We start from the raw sequence: 12,648 nt of genomic DNA, 5'->3' as shown, positions 1-12,648 counted from the left end.
TGTACTGGGAGATGTCTGCCTTTTTATTCCTTGCTCTGTCCAGTGATCCCTAGTAGAAAAGAGTACAGTGCGCTCTTCTCTGGCTTCCTTGATTCACTTCAGTACATTCCCCTAGTAGCATCACGTCTTACTTGGACTCACGAGTGTGTGATGGATCTAAACGTGTATCCAGTGATAAGGTTCTCCTGCTACTATCAGTATTTATCTTGCAATCCTCTCTAAACAGCAGGTTCACTTAAATTAACTTTATGGGTATCTTTTTCTAACAAATATAAATTGTCTAGATCCTAAAACAATTCATGTTTTTTCTAAGTAATTTGTAAACCGATTGAGAGGAAAAAACTTTGTTTAAAAAAAAAAAAAACACTTTGCTTGCAAGACAACCCTTTTTGTTAACCGGTTTGCCTTTCTTGGTCAATTGCTTAATCTTGCAAGGTTGATTCATGGCAACAAATGACTGACCCACAAACTGACAGTAAATTTTCACAAAACAAATATAGTCATTGCCTATCCTTCAGTTTCACATCTGTTCTGTGCATGCAGGAGATTGGATACTAATCGTTCGAAAATGGCCTCTAGTGAGTTGCAGAATCTACAGCTTTCACTCTGTTCAGTTGAAACTAACTTTTTTAGGTCTCGGTTACACAGCACTTGCGTTGTCTCCTCACAACATGTTGTATATACTTTGTGGGTTTCAGCCCGTCCGTAAGCTTCCCATTTGCTGGCTCAATCGTCTTTCCTATTCTTAATTGCAATTTGTCCATGGCTTGCATGTGTCATGCCTCTTCCTGTGTTTAGCCCTCCCTAAGAAAAGGGACCAATTACTGTATTTATGGGTCACATTTTAGCATCTGTTTTAGGAACTACATTTTTTGAAGAGCTCTGCTCCAAGCTCCGTTTCTGTAAACGGGTATGTTAGTCTCATTATCTTGTCACATTTGCTGTGCATTCAGACCGGTAGCAAATGTCAATCTTTTTTCCTAGAGTGCCTGTTTACTTAATATCCCGTTGTTGCTTGTTTCATTGCAATCATCTGGTTCTATCCAGCTGTACCTGAAGATCCCAAAACAATAATTTAGCCAACATACAATGCTTAGCTTAAACAATAAACCTCTATTGGTCTATTTCCCATGCCTTTTTGAAAAGACATTTTAGTTCTATGTTTTGCTCACAGGGTTTGCCGCTATCACTTTCTGCCAGATAACATCGCATTCTGAGACCAGTATAGCACACTTCTTCCAAGCCATCTTAGTCAATCTTGTGAGACCTCTGAAGCTCCCCAGACACTGGTCTCTGGCACTCGCTGCCGCTTGCACTATTGTGGCGGGAGACCTTATTTCACGAATTGCCATGTGCCTCCCTTCTCGTCTACACTTGGACACCAGCCACCTCCATTTCTTTGCTTCATAGTTTTCAGTGCTCTGTGCAGAGTGCCATCAGAGGCACCCTCTTGAATGGCACCATCTGTACGTAACTGCTGCAAAAGATAGAAGTGTATATATACATGCGCACACGTCTCACCCATGAGCACTGCCATAAAGGACCATTTCATGTTAATGTACTGAGATTTTTTTCTTCAGTCTGGCTTTAGCAATTACCTTTTGATATTAAAAAAAATGCATCTCTTTATATACTTGTAGTTGCTTTCAGTCCATTGATGTGCAAGTATTGTGACGTTGTTCCTATGCCCACTACAGCATGGGGCAGTAGGTTGGCCCACGTCTGCCATTGGTTAATGTCGCTGTGAGCGCCGGCATTTTGTCCTTTCAGCTCTGTCTGCAGGAAGAGTCCACTTAATGCCTATTGGCTGCCTTTGGTGCTTGTCTGCTCCTTCCATCTACCGCTTGCCCTGACTGCAACAATGGTTTACCCCAGGGATGTGCAGCACACCTGCAGTGCTTCAGGGATTTACTTCCACAGGGCAGCAAGCCGGTGCCGCATGTGATCTGCAAAAGAGTGGCTTTGGCTCTACAATGCCAGTAGCATTGTAGATGTGCTGGTGTCTGGCTCTGTTCCGTATGAGCAGGTTCTGAATAGAAACATTTTAACTGGTTCTATTGTCTCTTGTGTTTTTTTTTTTTTTTTTTTTTTTTTTTTTTTTTTTTTTTATATAAAACACTTTTGACGTCTGGGCAGCAGCGCTGCATACACATATTGAAAAATAAGAGAATTCGAAAGTACCAAGCTTGTACACAGTAACTACAGTTTGCATATGCAACAACAAAAACTTAGCACAGACCGTTCCATTACCCGTGTATTTTAGTGAGTATGTTGAGTACCCACAGCAGCAATAATAAGATATGTGGCGTGTTGTGGTCAAGGAAGTGTGGAGAGGTTCACTCATCAGGGGGGGGGTCTGAGAGGGAAGGAGGATAGTTAGATACTCATCTATGTTGCCCATCGGGACCATATTTTCCTGTGTTTCAGGGTGCAGCCTCGTGCTTTGAATATCGCCCATACATCTATCTAGCTTTAACATTTCCCGAACATTTGGGGGGGGTCCTCTTCCATAACTGAGCGATATCACTCTTAGCAATAGTGACGGCCAGGAAGGGCAGATGTTTATACAGATTTTTTTCTTCCCTATCCCATCAGTGCTATGTTGTAAAACCTATTTTAGGGTCATATGGAAGATCCCAGGATAATGCCCAGGCATGTCAAATTTGCACCAAAAGGGCTGTATAGCGGTACAATTATTGACCATATTTGTATGTATGTGTGTGTGTGTGTATATATATATATATATATATATATATATATATATATATATATATATATATATATATATATATAATCTTGCTTTATATTTTATTAACCTGGCTCTTTCTACCATCCCCAATTCACGGAAAAAACTTCAAGTGCACAGGTTTTTTTTTTGTCTTTACATCTAAAATGTGAATGTTATCAAATAATACAAAAATATATTTAACTGATCTTATGGCTTAGAATGGTACTCTCTATTGGTGGTCCCTATTTCAAAGGTTTCTATCTATTCTATATCATAACATAGAAGATAATCGTTCAGGGCTTAAACCTCCTTCCAATTTCATTCCCAGTTTGGAGAAATTGGGACCTGAAGTTGAAATATTCGCGAAGGCAGTTTTGTCCAAGATCCAACAAGTTATAAAATGTATTCCTAAACGTCATACCAACATGACTAACAGCTTTGCAAGGATTGAAAGCTAACCAAGCCATTACCATCAAACCTTGTGAGAAAGGCGGGGGTAATGTTATTTTTAACACATGAGGAATCTCCAACATAGCTTGCATTTTGTTTTCATATTTCGATCAGTACACCATAGTGCAAGGTGATTCAGAGAGGACATTTGAAAAGGGGATCATAGTCACCGTGGAAGAGTCTGCTGAAGAAGGGATCACATGCAAGAAGGAATTCAAATTCCTGCAACCTCAGGACACTCTTCCCATATTATATGGGGTTCCCTAAACACACAAACATTAATGATCACCCCTTGCACCTATTGTTTCCACCATAGCTGCAGCCGCGAAAACCCTCAAAATACATAGATGTGTTCTTAAATTCACTTGTCGGCAAACTTCCAGTATGTGTGAAAGATACTGGCCATTTTTATTTTTAAACTCTAGGGAATGTCCTTCAATACAGGAAATATTTGGTTACTATGGCTATAGGGGCTCCCTATACCAATATACTGCAGCAACAGGCACTTTAAGTTATCACAAGTATTTTTTTTATTTTTTTTATCTCAGAGGGGTTTAATTCACACTAATCTATTTTATAGTGTTTGGAAATAGTCCTGGCTACTTTTTTTGACGGACAGATTTATCAGACTAAAGGGACCAGTATGGGTGCTGCCTGTGCCCCCAGTATAGCCAATTTGTACACCGGGATTTTGAAAATCTTTACATCCATTATGCGATCACAACGTTATTTGAGAATATTAAGTGGTCTCGTTTTAATGGTATTTCTCATTTGGAGCGGAGAAGAGGATTGTCTGTTCTGGCAGTGGATTGATCTATGCGAGGTGAATCTTAGGTTCACCGCTAAAATACATCTAGATAAGGTAGAATTTCTTGACACTTGTATTGAACATCCTAACCAACTATTACAAGTATCACTACACTAAACCCACTGCAAGAAAAACACTCCTCCATTTTGACAATTTTCACCCCGATGGCAGAAACAAGGCATTCCTTTCAGCCAATTCCTGAGGCTGCACAGGAATTGCACCAAACCATTTTTCTAAACCTGCTGAGGTTCTGTAAAGTAAGCTCCTAAATTGGTGGTATCCCAAGCACCTTATTCACGAGCCATTTAAGAGAGGCAAATACTATAATAGGGACGCATTGTTGGAACATACGACAAAACAACCAGAAGACAAACTTGTGTCTTACACGCCACTCTAATATTGATCAAGCTGTCAACTCCCAATGGCATCTATTAAAATTAGACTGACGAAAACAAACTTCCAAGACCGACTTTTGCTTTCAGGAGGAATTGGAACTAGAGAAATATATTAATTGGAGCCAAACCAGATATATGTGAACAATTTTGCCAAAAATCAATCTCTGGGAGAAACCCAATCTGAGGTAACCACAATTCTGGAGCATGCCAGGCATGTGATTAGTCTATTGTATCAGATAACATATCTATCGCTAATAGAACGGTCACGTTGAATAGCTTGACCAAATGCAGGACACCCACTGTGATCTATCTGGAATTATGCCCAGGCGGATTAGGCTATGGGGGGAGGGTGCGGGGGGGGACAGGACGGAAATGATGCATCAGAAAGGAGGAGCACAAGTTCAATATCTGCCAAAAAAAGTAACTGCCCCATTGGTAGATCATTGGCAGGAGGCTGGCCATCAAGATAACGAATTTAAGTGGACCATACTTGAGAAAATAGTCCCCGTAAGAGGTAAAGATACAACAGCTTATACAAAGAGGGGAACTGTTCTGGATTTTCTATTTGAATTCCTACAAGAGCGGACTCAATGAGACCATTCCATGGGGACACGCTCTATTATGAGAGCGGATCTACATAGAACTTCTGTTATTGAAAGACCACCATAGGAGTCTGTATATCTTTCTGCCTTCCCTCCATCTCTTGTTCTCTCAGAGTAGGTGTTTTCTCTTGGTGTGTTGCCCCATGACTGTTTATCTTTTCTTTTACATTTAGAAAAGTCTCTACCTTGACCCCCTTCTCCTTTTTATTTTTTATTTTCCCTTGTGTATTCCTTAGTTGTCGATCTACTTTTTTTTTTTTTTTTTTTTTTTTTTTCTCCTTGTCCTACTAAGCATTGCGTGACTACATAGTTTTATCTCCCCTCAATTTTGTAGTCATTTATCCCCTTAAGGATGGTGCTATTCTGTATATATATTCCGTTTGTACATTCTGGTCCTATCTCTAGTTACATGTTCCCCTGAGCGGTTTCAGCTCACGCCATTGGAGACTCTCACTGTACCTCCCTTTTGCGTGGACCCTATAGAGGAAGCAATTCAACAGAACTATCAGACGACGGAATTGTGTGCATCAGAGAATGTGTTTAGCTAAGGAGTAAATTCTGGCATAGTATCAGGATGTTATCGACTTCCGGATTGTTATGCAGCTATCTATTTGGGAAGCCGCAACTTGATCCATTTGTATCTCTTGGTCTTTTAGGTTCCCTATTTGAACATGGATAGCATTTTGACTGACTAAAACCCAACCAATAGTGGTCTATGGGACCTTTTCTCCCCCCCGTCTGTACCCTCTAATCCACCACAGGACAAATCATTTAGACCATGTGGCACTAGGAGTTTTTATATGCCCCTGCGCTGGTTGGCTAAAAGCTTATGGGAAGCTTGTTTTTCGGCATTTGATTTATAAGGGACAACCCATGTTTAATCTTTGAGGACATGAGGGGTCCCTTGAATACATATGAAATGTTAATCCTATTGTGAATTACCCTATGTTGGCAGCTAGATGCACCCATGTTCTTTTCTCACTTCTCAATAGAGGAAAAGGTTTCTTTTTATTAAGACCTCCAACTAAACCTCTCCTTCAGTATCTTTTTTACATTTCCCTATATAGGAGTGTCTTGTTTTATCAAGATTGATGATATCAAGGCTTCTTCCTTTCATCACGGTGAACCAGTTAAACTCTGAGATGATCCATTAATCCTTATTCTCTTTATCCTCCAGTTTTGGTAAGATAGTTATGCTTTGTGCCACCTTTTAGACCTGATCAGGGCCTTGTACTCCATATTTTATTGTCCTATTTTTTTCTCTCCATCCAGAAGGTCTTTTTGCTGTCCATGAATCTAATGTCTTAGTGGCTTCTGCCCTTGACCCCACTTAGATTAGAGCCGGACTGTCTAGCGGTGTGTATCACTAAGTGTTTGCTCTTACATCCAGATTTCTGGGTCCCCTTATGGCACCTCTGACAATAGAATGTCTATTAGTATTACTTTGGATAAATTGCCACTTAATATGGTTGGCTGGATGTCACACTTGGTTATATTCCCTTCTTTGGGTCTCTATTTTTCTGGTGCACATTTGTTTTCCTTGTCTCTTAGTAATTAGTCACCTGTTTTATATACTCACTGACAGTTGTTTGGGTGTTTCAGTAAGTTATCTATTCCGGCTGTTTGTCGCTCTTCCAGCCCATTGTTGCCTTTGATGCAGTTTCTCTTAATTTCCTCAGGAATTCCCTTACCTCCAAGGTTTTACCCATTGTGAGATTTGCCTTCATGTATACCCTTTGCACCCTGAAGAAGGTTGACCTCTGAGTCCGGTCTCTACCGAAACACACGTCTGTTTTTTTTTTCTACAGCCACTTGGACCAGGACATTTGTTTCATTTGAGCACACTACAGGGGTTTTGTGGTCCTGTGTTGTGTGATAAATCGGGAATGGTATGAATAATTCATTATTTGATTCTTTTATGGTCCATTGGTAAACAGTTGTTGCTGTTTTTTAGTGGTGTAACATGCCAGAACGATTGAAATATGAGGTTGGTCTGGTTTGAATGAATGGTTAGTTTGCGCGCGTTGATCTCAGGATTATGTTCTTTGGGGATCCGCGAAAATTGCTTATACAAAAAGAAACCTCACTATACAAACTGTATGAAATTAATATATTTTATTTATCCAAAGAAATTAATAAATGTTACATTATACTTTGAGAAGGATTTATGAAGATCGTAAGGTTCTTTGGGCTATTATGCCCGCTTGTATAGATTATTAACCCCTTCTATACTGATGACGTCCGGGAGCCGTCATGGCACACAGTGCTCGTGTGCTGATGACGGCTCCTGACCGTCATGACCGCACCCGCGATCGGAATGTGCCGCGCAGAATCGCGGCCGCACCCAAGGGGTTAAATACATAGGTTAGCTTTGGTTGCCAGGCAGGGTTTCGTTTTGGTCTTGTTTACTGGGATGTCGCTTTACTGTCTCCAGGGCAGCGGCTCTCAGTCTGCAGGGGGTGAGGGCAGAGGAGGCTAGCTGCATGTTGATCACAGGGTGACATGCATGCTCCCCTGTGCCTTCCTGGCTGCATACCTCTTCAGCGTCCTCATAATTTTTTGTAATTATAAAGATAAATTCCTTTACGTACAGCAACACCTGCAAGTCTGAATTTCTTTCTATCATACTTGCACATATGGAACTTCATATATTATCTTTAATATTGTCCTTATACATGTATATCTTGTCAATGTAGTTATGCATATATTTATTTTACTCTTACTGTAGAAAGAAAGGGAAAGCCTTCAATTCACAATGCACTACAGTTTCATCCCATACCGCTCTCAATATACCCTCTACCTCCACTATGACTCGTTGCAAACCTTCTACTATGATCTTTCATAGAACTCTCAACTCTTTCCTTCTCAACACACCCCAAAACTCATCTTACTACTATGATCTCCCAAATAACACTATCTAGACTCTTCCCTATCTCTCCTTTATCCTTTTCAATCCAGCTAACTGACTTGCATGTTTACCGCTCAAATGAACAACTTGTAATTTCCTATACTAATCCACCACGCATCCTTTGGGTTTCGAAGGTGTGTGCTATTTGCTGAAAAGTTTCAATGCCTGTGGGCCCAGTGTCACACCCCACTGCCCAGAAACGGCCTTGCATTCCTATATTACTGCCCCCTTCTTATATTGCCCCTGCTGAGACTGGCCTCTGCTCCCTGGGTGTATCCTCCACTAAGACCCACACCCCATCCATAGCCTCACCCCTTCTAGAAAGGGAGGGGGCCTGAACCAAGGGGCATTTCCTTCTTTGCACCAGGCCTTCTCACTTGCCTAAAAGACTCCACTTGCTGCGGTCTTAAACTCCCAGAGAATCAATGTGTCCTGATGGAAAACTCATGCACACTCGGAAAGTACGTGCCAGGCGTAGCCAATTCAGCCATTTTAGTGGCGGTGTAACAAAAATGGAGGCCCCTGCACGCTCCAGACCCACTTGGGAGTTCTCTGGTTGGGAGCCTGCCACCAGTGCTAGAGGGCCCCCCCTGGAGCTCTGCATGCATCCCCAAAGCACTGCGGGGACTAATGTTACGCACTGCATTGTAACAAGCTATTAGGGTGTCTTCACCCCAGTGCTGTACTCCATGTGAACGCTTTGTGTACCAAGCCAGTTGCTGTGCTGGTGGGTGGATCCTGGGTGGTGCATTTAACCATGCACTAGATTTCTGCAAATAGACTTAGCCAGACACTTCTGGGTTGGAAAAAACTCGCTGGCCATGTTGTGTGGAAGGGCCAGTTTCGGAAGATTTTGTTACAGGGGGCTGATATTGCTGCCCGCCCCCGGTAACATCGTGCACCCCCACCCTGGTGTCTGGTGGCCTACAGGGGAAACACCAGGTGCCCGCTATGGCCAGTCCGGGGCCCTGACGTTTTCATGAACAAGCCTGCCAGAAGGAATCTAAATGCGTTGCCAACATTCCGACGTAATAATAAAGATATAGAAACTCGCAGAGTATTTTATTTATATATATATATATATATATATATATATATATATATATATATATATATATTCTCTGAAAAAAACATTGGTTTCAGGGACGTTCTAGTTGGACATTTCTCTTGTACAAAACCATAGAAATTGCCCCATTATAATTAGTTCAGCTAACTATAACTTGTGCACCCACAATGCACTTCTGGTGTCACATATTGGCGCATTTTAAGTTGGGGGGTGGGGGGGGGGGGGAGAATTAGGTCCCCTTGAATCCTGAGGGTTCCTTGGGGCCAACTAGCGCACCAGGAACCTCCAGTAAGCGCCACAGGGCTGCGTTGCAGAGAGGTGCTCCAGGCCACGCCCCTTTTTTGCACCTCTCTGCAACCCAACTCTGTGGCACTTACTGGAGGTCCCTGGTGGGCTAGTTGGCCCCCAGGGACCCTCAGAATTCAAGGAGACTTAATACACCAACATAAAACACGCCACAGGACGTGTTTGCACACATGTCACATTAGGCCCCGGCCCCTCCCTTCACCACAGTTCTGTGTTTCAAGTTGGGGTATTAAGTCCCCTTGAATCCTGAAGGTCCCTGGAGTCCAATTAGCCCACCAGGTACCTCCAGTAAGCATCACACATCTGCGTAGAAGAGGGGTGTAAAAAGGGGTGTGGCCTCAGACCACCTTTCTGCAACGCAACCCTGTGGAGCGTACTGGAGGTACCTCATGGGCTAGATAGCCCCCGGGACTCTCAGGATTCAAGAACTAATTCCCTACCTTAAAACGCGCCACAGAACGCATTTGCACAGTGGTGAGGGAGGGGGAGGGGCAGGGCCTCCGGCGATTTGCCGGTTCCTTTAAAAACTATTTTGGGAGGGGGGCTGCGTTGCCCCCCCTTCCCCTGACCACTTTTGGCCCTGGGGACCCCATATCCCAGGGCCTTGCAACCTTTAAAAAAAAATGTATGCGTAGGGGGACTGCGTAGCCTCCCTCCAAAGGCCAATTATGGCCCTGCTGACCCCATCCCCTGGGGCCTGGCCTTCAGTTTTATATTTTCTGCAGGGGGGGCAGCGTGGCCCCCCATCTCAGGCCAATTATGGCCCTGGGTACCCCATCACCCGGGGCCGGCCTGCCTTTTAAACATTAAAAAAAAAAATTTATTTAAAGGGGAGGTTGGTCGTGTGGCCCTCCTTCCCATAACACTCCTGGCCCCGGGGACCCCATCCCCCGGTGCCTGGCCCCTCTGTTGGGGATCATTGGGGAGCTCCAATTCCCCCACGGTCCCGCCGGCTCCCCGCCTCCTGCCGGAGCTGGCATTGCTTTTCCACAAGGGGAGCTGCTGACATGCAGCTCCCCTTGTGGAAAAGCAATCAGCTTTGGATTTTGGAAGCGAGAGCCGGAAACCTGCTCTCACTTCCAAAATCCAAACCAATGTTTGCTATGACAAACATGGCTCCCGCCCTTTCATAGCAAACAGCAGTGTCCCGGGGATTGGTACCCCGGGACACTGCAGGAGCTGGCCCTGGGGGGGGGGTGGTGTTCCCCAGGGCCATGGAGGGCTCCAGGAGGGGGCTGCGCGGCACCCCTCCAACCATTGCAAAGCCCTGGGGAAGTGGTGGTCCTCGGGGAGTATGGGGGGGCTTGACCCCCCCCCCACAGGTTATTTTATTAAAAATAGAGCCCCGGGGAGGTGGCGGTCCCCGGGGCAGCGTGGGGGAGATTGGAAGCCCCCACACTTTTTTTTTAACGGGCAGATGGCGATTCCCGGGCTGTGGGGAGGCCCCGCTAATGAATTTATAGTCCCCCTGGCCCACCCGGGAGCTTTTATTAACGAAACGCTGGGTCCCGTGCTAATTTGTAAAAATAATTACAGCGAGATTCGCGACCCCAACGAGATTTCTGCCAAAAAAAATTTTTTTTTAATGCTTTTTTGGCCCTCTCTGGAGAGAGATATATATATATATATATATATACACACACACACCCACCCCCCACCACCCCCCTACACCTAATAGACCAATCAGAGGGTTGTATCCACCTCGGTGCCACAGACTTCTGGTGCAATGTGTGATTGTCATTGTATGTGGTCTGGCATTTAGACAATGCTTGTTTTACCTACAGGAGAGACTGGAAACTCGCTCAATGATGCTACTGGGCTGATCGTAAGTCTTCACACAAAATAATTCACAAACAAAATAAGCATTGGCAAAGACACATGGGCAGCAGACCGCATTAAATATTTTGTAAATGGCGCTGTTTACAGAGCACACAATAACAGGGTAAGTGCATAAGAAGCAAGTTCCACAGCTTCGAAGGCAGTGGCAACTAGGTCAGTAGTTCGGAGGTGTGGCCTGCGGTTGGCCACTAACATTCAAATGTTCAGTGCCTAGGTGAGCAGAGCACATTAAACAAGATGATCTCAGAGACCCTGCCACACAGCCTCTGCAGAGCGCCTGTGCCAGTGAGACCAGGCACTGCCATGGGCCCTTCAGTAACAGCACTGTATGCAGCGCGGTCTGGCTTCAGGCAGCATCTGCCCTGTACCCAGTGCATGAAATGGAAAAATAGAAGTGCAGGTACTCTGTGCCAGAGGGCCTGCTTGTTTCTGAGAAGTGCAGGTACTATCCAATTAAAAGTATTTAATTTCCCTTGAAGTGTCGGTACCACTAGACAAAGAATTGCACAGACTGGTTTGGGAGGAGGAGAAACTGAAACCTGACTCTGGCTGCACCTTGCATGAGCACAGAAGGGGGTCATGTGCAGTGCTTAATTTTAGCCGGTGGGTGACAGCACTTATATTTTGTGCATCCGATATTTCCTGAGAGCAAGAGTGAAAAACCTGACCCCACCGGTTCGAATTAAGCACTGCTGGTAGGCCCCACCTCAACCGACCGGTTCGAATTAAGCACTACCGGTGGGCCCCACCTGACACCACCGGTTCAAATTAAGCAGTACCGGTGGGCCCCACCTGACAACAGTTTGAATTATTTATAAAAAATAACAATGGTTTGGGGTGGCCTCAAAAGGTCCGAGTAAGAAAATAATATAACTTTAATTCTGAAATCAATCCGGGATGGGAGTCTTTGCAAGGTTCAAAGCCAAAGCGGTATTTGGGATACGCACTCTTTGTTCAAAGTTTTACTCCAGAGTATTTTGTCGGTGGGTGGTGCCCATGGGGTGAAACCCCTGTACTAGGATTTATGTACAAAGACTTTTGATTGCGCTGCTCCCTTGAGAACAGCGTCTCCCCAGAGCACTGGGGAGACGCTGTTCTCAAGGGAGCAGCGCAATCAAAAGTCTTTGCAAGGTACCATACAATTAGTATACTTTATTTAGTCGTTTCACAATTCAATATTTTTGCATTTTATATTTCAGGTGCTCACACATGTGACAAAGTGCTCATAGTGACTGAGTGAAAAGAATAAAAACAACTATATACAAAAAGTGTCACAGACAAGGTTGACCCCACAGAAAAATATATACAATGCAATGGGGGAGTTTTCCTTGAATGGGTCGACGGCGTTTCGATCTAGTATGATTTCTAGATCATCATCAGGACGTGAGCGTGAGCTTTCTTCAGTATTACTTATTAGAACTGTGTGGATCCAAGATTGTCATACAGGGTTCTATACCGATTATGAGTGACTCCAAATGCGCAGCGTCTATGTAGAAAAACTCATAGAATCTTATTTCATGGTATACTCTGTTCTCATTTAAGGCGT

This window comes from Lissotriton helveticus, chromosome 12 (assembly GCF_964261635.1).
Source record: "Lissotriton helveticus chromosome 12, aLisHel1.1, whole genome shotgun sequence".
In the NCBI taxonomy this organism is placed as follows: Eukaryota; Metazoa; Chordata; class Amphibia; order Caudata; family Salamandridae; genus Lissotriton; species Lissotriton helveticus.
Note: the sequence above shows the minus strand (reverse complement) of the source record.